The 8,401-nt window shown below is 41.7% G+C and overlaps 1 pseudogene; it reads right to left on the reverse strand.

Annotated features, from left to right (window-relative positions):
• Positions 1 to 4,028: 4,028 nt before the first annotated feature.
• Positions 4,029 to 4,592, reverse strand: LOC102763061 (annotated as a pseudogene).
• Positions 4,593 to 8,401: the final 3,809 nt, after the last annotated feature.

Here is an 8,401-nt window from a genome sequence, read left to right on the forward strand (position 1 = left end):
TGAGAGAGAACATCGATCAGCTGCCTCCTGCACACTCCCTACTGGGGATGTGCCTGCAACCAAGGTACATGCCCTTGACCGGAATTGAACCTGGGACCCTTGAGTCCTCAGGCCGACGCTCTCTCCACTGAGCCAAACCGGTTAGGGCAATAATGAGTTTTACAGTGCAGTTTTTCGACTATACAACTGTATTGCCCATTGACAAACAATTGAATTTGGCAAGGGGAAATTCCCAAGAAAAGCCCCAGTAAGGACATATTTTTTTTTAAAATCCTCACCTGAGGATATGATTTTTATTGATTTTAGAGAGGGATGGGGGAGAGAGAGAGAGAGAGAGAGAGAGAGAGAGAGAGAGAGAGAAAGGGGGGATGGAAATTTTTTAAAATGTTTTTGTTGATTTTGGAGCATTGATTCAAGAGAGAGAAACATGAATCAGTTGCCTCCCCATGGATTGAACACAAAATTTGGTTATGTGCCCTGACTAGAAATCCAACTGGAGACTTTTCAGTGTTTGGGATGATGCTCCAACCAACCGAGCCACACTGGCAGGGCAGGGAACTTTTCTTTAAGTGACACAATGGGTTATATAAGGGGAAAGATTAAATATCATTAATATATCCCATATCATCAAGAAGAGAGTTATATTTCCATTCACTGTCAATCAAAGAATACAGTAAATTATTTAAATAAGAATCTAGCCATGATCTCCTGGTTCATAGGTGGATGTTCAACCACTATGTCACACTGGCTGGGCTAACTAGCTCCTTTTAAATCGTAGGTGTTAGTGAGCATGCACTGTCCTGTGTGTGTGTGCACGTAGTGGGGGTGAGGGGAGAAAAACCATGTTTGTAGTGTGTTGTATCAGACTCTGTTGCAAGAAATTGTAAAAAACCTCCTCAGGCAACTCCCTGTATGTGATGGCTCTCCCCTTATGTAATGCTCACTAGCAATACCAAGGGCAAAGCATCTCCTGCCCTTAGTAAAAAAAAAAAAAGTTAATTCTCATGTACAAGACCTCCATCTATATTAGAATATTTAATATTTATTATCAGCAAAATGGAATGATATTAAGTACTTAGCTGTAATTGACATCGCACTAGACATTTCCTTAGAGGTATGTCATACAATTAATATCACTTAGAGAATCAGAAACTCTGGGAATGGGCCCCAGCAATCTGTGTTTTAACAAACCATCCAGATGTTATTCTCATTTTTACCCATCTGGATTTTACCAATCGTTTTTATTAGAAATTTCAAAATGTCTTTGAAAGACCAATCGGGAGCCAAAAACCAGGATTACAGGCTTTATTAGGGGGAAAAGACCTGCCAGGCTGTCTCACAATGGGAGAACAGCAACCCGTGCAGAGGTGAGCACTCCTTTTGAGGGGAGGAGTGGGAAGGAATGGGGGCTTAGGGTACTCGGCACACGCTGATTGTTGGCTTAATGTATGGTCCATATAGGAACAAGGGTTTAGAGTATTTGGTAGGTGTTGATTGGTGGTTCAATGTATAGTCCATAAAGGTACATGGTTAGTCACTCAGGTATTTCTGGGCTGCAGGTTACGTCATACTCCACCCACCAGTTGGGAGAAGGAAGGATCTATCAGTCCTTAAAGGGCATTCCTTGGTATTTTATGCTTTTTGGCATCCTCTGAAACTTCTTATATATTGCAGGCCTGTATTTAGAATGAGAAGGCACAGCCCATGTTTGCTCTACTTTATTTGAAGTCAAGGGGAAAACAAAATGAGGACATTTTTTTGCCCTATTTATTGTCTAGATCTTTTCAACAATCCGGTAGCCATTCAAAATATTTTCATTTCTTTTTCCTTCAGTAATTTGGATGTTTTTATTATTCTCTTTCATTCATTCATAAATATTCATTGCAGAATAAACAGTGCAATAGCAGTGGCACATTTTCCCATACACATGCATTTTGAAGGCAGTCCCTAGTACACAGCAGTAATTGACTCTGCTGAGCCTTTCTAGAAGGAAGGCTGCTTAAGCAAAGTCACATTTATCTCCATTGCAAGACATATGTTAAATGCACACTTCAATGGTTTATTTTTTAATATACATTTTCATTGATTTCAGAGAGAAAGGGAGGAGAGAGATAGAAACATCAATGATGAGAGAAAATCATTGATCAGTTGCCTCCTGCACGACCCCTACTGGGGATTGAGCCCCCAACCCAGGCATGTGCCCTTGGCCAGAATCAATCCTGGGACCCTTCAGTCCGCAGGCGGATGCTCTATCCACTTAGCCAAACTAGCTAGGGCTCAATGTTTTCTTATTGAATCATTTGAGTCAATTCTATTAAATGCTTAAGAGACAGCTTTACAGATCCTTGGGTTAGATGTAGTTGTAGGAAGACCTTACCAATTATAGAAAGTGCAAGTATGAAAAGGCTCAGTAGCCTCAGTGTGGAGACTGGGTCAATTAAGAAGAGGAAGACATGGGTTAGGAATTCAGAGTGGACTAGGGCTCAGCACCAGTTAAATCTGCGGACAACATAGAAGGAGTACTAGATATGCATGGGCTTGAATCCTGGCTCTGCTATTTCCTAGCTTTGCTAAACCAAGACAGGTTAGTTTCCCTCCATGTGCTTGTTTCCACATCCTTAACATGAGATGATAATAGATGATCCCTTATAAAGTTGTGGTGAGGATTATGTGAAGTGATCTGTGTAAAATCTTTAGAACTGTGCCTGCCATTGAGTAGGCACTGGACAAATGACAGCTCTTACTATCTACCCATAAGTATCCAAGAGTCACGCACTGCTCCAAGCAGATCACCATGGCTGCCATCACACCCTCTGAGTTTTGTCTGAATTTACAATTTGGAGGGAAATACCCTCCAAACTGGGAGTGATGGCCTCTTCTTCCACTCCTCAGAAGCTCACTGCACACACCCTGACCGCTCAGGCCATGAGAATCATTCCCCAAACACCCCACCAAAGAACAGGGGCTCCCTGAAAGGATAGGGTACAGAAAGCAAGGTCACCCTGGTCCTCCATCCAAATGGGAAGGTGAAGGGAAGCGAGGAGTACTGAAGGGTCATAGAGGATGGTGAGGGGTGAGGGTGGAGAGCATGATGCTGCAGTGTGGGATTTGGGAAGGCTGCCATCAACCAATTGAGAAATGAGTAGAGACTCAGGTAAGTATGTAACTTAGGAAAGAAGAAAAGTGCAGATTCAGGAAAAGAATGTAGAATGTGAGTATATTTGGCAAGAGATGAGTCCAAAATGAAACATCACTCTTCCCCCTTTATCACAGCCATGTTGCAATAGAAGCAAGGCAAAAGTCAGAAATGAGAGAAGGAACGAAAAACCAGAGTCCTGTGTCCACTGTGTGCTTGAGGGGTTAATCTTTTTTTTTCTCACTTGAGTGTTTAATTCAAACCTATATTTGTAAGTTTTTAAAATGTTGATCCACAGACCACTTTCTTTTTTTTTTTGAATATATTTTATTGATTTTCCATAGAGAGGAAGGGAGAGAGACAGAGAGTTAGAAACATAGATGAGAGAGAAACATCCATCAACTGCCTCCTGCACATCTCCCACTGGGGATGTGCCCGCAACCCAGGTACATGCCCTTGACCGGAATCGAACCTGGGACCCTTCAGTCCGCAGGCCGACGCTCTCTATCCACTGAGCCAAACCGGTTTCGGCCACAGACCACTTTCATTACACGTGTACCAACGAAAACAAAAGGCAGAGAATCACTGCCATCCCTACAAAATGGCTCCTTTTCTAACATTCTTTAAAAATATACATTGTACAGTCTTTGCGCCTCACCAAAGGTGGCAATGTAATAAATACATTGGCTTAGTTCTCCTCCCTGTTCAGCAAGGTCCACCAACTACCTGTTATAAGCCCTCTCCTTTTTGGATTTCTTCAGTGCTTTGTCCATTGTTTTCTCGTTCTCCCCTCGACACTTGGGACAGTACCACTTGCCCTTTGGTTTATGATTCAGTCCTACACAGGAGAAGTGGAACCACTCGATGGGGCACTCATCATTGTCACAGCCGATCATTTCTCCATAGGAGACCTGATTGCACAGACAGTACGTGGGCTCGTTCGGGTCGATGGGAAGGTCTGCAGGGGATGCTTCCCTCTCTGCTTTGGCCTTGGAGCGTTTCTTCTTCTTGGAGGCCTTTGCTTTCTTCTCTGTAGCCTTTTCTTGCCACTGTGGCCAGTGGTGTCATTGACCTCTTGGTGTGCCTCAAAGAGTTCCACGTGACTGTCCACCTGCCTGGTTCTGTTCTCCACCAGCTTCCCCATCTGCCTCACAATCTGGATCTTCTCGTCGCCCAGCTCCTGGCTGCGGATCAGGGCTCTCTGAATGCAGTGCAACGCTCTCCTCTTCTGGTTGCTGTTCTTCTTCCGCTTAAACTTCTCGTAATACTCATCTAGCTCCTTCAGGATTTCTTGGTATTTCGCGTCGATCTCCCACATCAGCGATACGTTTCTCTGCAGGTCGAAAGGCAGAGACTCGATGGAGTCCAGGTAGTCCTCCACATAGTTCACCAGGTGGATCTGCTCCCCGTTGGCAGGGCTCAACATGGTTCTCCCTTGAGGGGTTAATCTTACAGATAGTTCAGGATGGAGAGGAAGATCCAGCTCATGGCTGTGATGCTTAAAACTCATAGTACCCTTTGAGACAGCATGGAAGAACTTGGGGAGTGTTATCTAAGTGAACGAAATCAGTGAGAGAAAGGCAAGTATCACATGATCTCACTTATATGTGGAATCTAATGAACAAAACAAACTGATAGACAAAATAGGTCCAGAGGCATAGAAGCAGGGCATTGACTATCAAATCTCAAAGGGAAAGGAGGAGGGGGGAAGGGAAGAGAGGAATGAGGGGACAGGAAGAGATTAACCAAAGAATTTATATGCATATATGCATAGCCCTTGGACACAGACAATAGTGTGTGAAGTCCTGGGGTGGGGTGGGAACCGGGTGGAGGGGGGCAATGGGGGAAAATGGAGGACATCTGTAACACTCTCAACAAAAAAAGGTAAATTTATAAAAACAAAAAATTTCTAGTACAGTGCTGTGGTGGTGGCAGTTTAAATGCAAATTTGTTAAGCCCACAAAGTGTTTATTACATGTGAATTTAATTTTTAAAAACATCTAATAGAAAAAAAAAACCCTGAAAGTTCCTAGACCTATTATGATTGTGATTTCTGGATATTTTTCCTGCTGGTGTCAGGTTTAAGGGGGAGGAAGCCAAGTAAGAAAAAAAAAAAAAAAGAAGATTCCAGTTATTTTTTGCTCACTGGGGAACATATGCTTTCCAAATAAGGGAGGAGAGGGGAGGAGCTGCCTGGGTTCTTTCCCAGCTCTGAGTCTCAGTTGGCTCCGTATAGATTCACTCTCCCCAAACTGGCAGCCTTTAGTTCAAATATTTTTCTGAGAAATGTACAGACAATCTCAAGGGAGCTCCCTAGAGAGTTGCTCTAACCCCAAGGAAACATCTGTCTAAGGGGGCCCTGACGTCTAATCATTAACTTAGAATCAGTGGAAGGCAGGGTTCTTTCCCTGTCTCTTTCTCCCCACTCTGCTGGGCACAGAGTGGGTGGTCAGTAAAAATTACATTGAATGACTTACCTACTGAATGAATGAATGAGTGGTAAGCTTCACAGTGATCAGAGATGTTAGAAAGCAGGGTTTATCTACAGAATAAAAGACACCTAAAAAACATATCAATTAATGTCATATGGCAACCTTGAATGGATTTTTATTTAAACACAAAAATTGAGACAATTGGGAAACTTGAACACTGATCAGGTATTTTGATCATTTTTGTTTGCCCTGCATCCTGTTTTTGCAAAACTTTTAAAGTTGTCATTTAAAAAAGAGAGAGATTTGACATTAAAATCCAGATTTTCAGCTTATTTTGAAAAAAAATGGGAATATCTGGCCACAGATGGGCCCATCTCTTCACTTGGCTATCAAGGCTGGAATTAAGGAGAGCTTGCTTTCTTTTGGGCCTCAGGTTCAGAACAACTGCCAATTCTTCCACGAAGGCTTCCCTGATCACCCCAACTTGGATTGCTTTCTCATCCTACTGAGTTCTTAGAACACAGTTTAATTTCTCACCCAGTTCCCAGCATATGCTGCCTGTGTTTGTTTTGTTTTCTTGTAGACATCACCCCACACCTGGGTAGGATTAAGGACTTTAGAAGCTTTGAATAATGAAAACAATATGAAGGGTGACTCTCCATATGTAATTCCAAATCAGATTTCATTTTTCAAAGTGGTGGTATGTACAAGTAAACTGAAGACAAAATTTCTAGATGTAAATGAAAATTCTCCGACTTCTTATTTTGAAAAATTTCAAGCCCACAGAAGAGTTGAAAGACTAGTAAAATCAACATTTCTGTAACCAACGAGTCACAAATTTTTAACACTTTTTTATATTTGCTGTTTTTTTCCTTTGAACTACTTAATGTTTCAGACATTATGATGTTTTACCCTGAAATTCTTCAGTATTTATTTAAGAAAAAGGGCATTTTCTTAGATGACCACAGTATCATTTTTACACCTAAGAAATTTGATCTTGATACAATAAGATCATAAACTAATATATAGTTTATTCAAATTTCCCTACTTGTCTCAATTATAAGTGCCCCAGATTTTTTTTAATCTAGGTTTTAATCAAGTATCATGTACTATATTACACTTGGGCTCTTCCTGTGATCTGGATCACTTCCTGGGTGTCTGTTTTTAATCTTTCATGACATTAACATTTTGAAGTATCCTGGCCAAGTGTTTTGTAGAAAATGCCACAGTATTTTGTATTTGTCTGAATGGGTTCAACAATTTCAATATTTTTGCAAGAAACTCCAAAGGTGATGTTGCATTTTTCTAGGTTTTTTATTCGTGAAGTTCCAGATAAATTCATCAAAGCTGAATGTGTGTGTGTGTGTGTGTGTGTGTGTGTGTACAGAACATACGCTTTGCTGGCACCCTAATCACATGTATGCCATATTAATAAACATTGAGGTCAGGCAAAGCATTGTTCTCTGTATATGCATAGGAGCAGCGTTTTTTCCATAATGCCAAACTTCCCCCGCCCCACTAGTATTAATCTATAGCCTCACCAACACTTATTTATTGCCTGCTCTTTAATTTTTGCTAAATCTGTAGGTATCTGAAGATACTTTTGTATTCTCTGGACTGCTAAAGCTTGAGTATCTTATGTCAATTGACCATTTTGTGTTTTCTCTCCTGTAAAGGGCCTGTTTGTGTTTTCTACTCACTTTTTGGAGGCTGTCTTTTACTTATGTGCTTTTAGATCTTTATATATTCTGGATACTAATCATTTATGAATTACATACCATAAATCTGAAATCTCATGAAACATTATGGCACAAGGCTAAGCTTATGGATACTGTGTTCAGACATTTTGAGTTCAAATTCTACTTCCCTTACGTATAATTGTGTGACTCTGGAAAATTATTTAACCTCTCTCTGCTTTAGTTTTCTTATCTATAAAATGGAGTGGTAATGGTACCTACCTAATAGGATAGTAGGGGATTACATGAATTATTAAATGCAATGCAGTTAGGACAGTACCTGGTACATAGTAAGAGTCAATAAGTATTTGCTGTTGTTAGGTTCTCCCATTTTACAGCTCCTATGTAATTTTGAGACACAGTGGGCTCATAAAAGTGTTTATCTCACAAGTGCTCTCCTGCCCCATTTGGGAGTCTCCTATCCTTTCGATAAACTGCTCCTTAAAACCGTGTGCCACACCATACTAATAAAGGAGGTGACTCCACTTTGCACAGGCAAACACCCATGAAAGGGACGTATTTTCAAAGGCACATCCAGCCAAGGAAGTTTTTCTTTGTGGGTGGGAAAAACATTCTGCAAACTCCAAGGGTCTCCTCCAATATCTGGAGAGATTAATGCCAGTGAATACTCTCCTTCACTTAAAAGACCCATGAGCACCCTGTAGATAATTCGCACAACTTTGAGACTTAACAGTGTCATGATTTATTTTGCAACAACTTAAGAACATCTCTGCTCATAATCGGGCCCCTAGCACCTCATAGAAACCTCTCTCCTTACTACCTCTCCCTGGGCCTCTTCCTCCAAATTGGGACTTTCTTTGTGTAGTGTTCCAAAGACTAGCAAACTCGTGATACAAGCGCATCCAGGAGATACTCAGTACAAGCTCCCTAAGCGAACGAATGAAGGAAGGAATGTTACTGCGTTGCCAGGTAAAAGTGACGAAAGGGGAAAAGGAATGTTGGATGGCCAAGCCGCTTGCTGACTGGCTGGCCCCCACAATGGGGGTGGGAGAGCTCGGAACGTACCGGAGGGTTTCATTAGCCTAGGTGGTCTCGGCCAGGCAGGTCACCACGTGGTGGGTGGAAAGCAGAGAGGC

This window comes from Myotis davidii, unplaced genomic scaffold (genome assembly GCF_000327345.1).
Source record: "Myotis davidii unplaced genomic scaffold, ASM32734v1 scaffold1208, whole genome shotgun sequence".
Lineage (NCBI taxonomy): Eukaryota > Metazoa > Chordata > Mammalia > Chiroptera > Vespertilionidae > Myotis > Myotis davidii.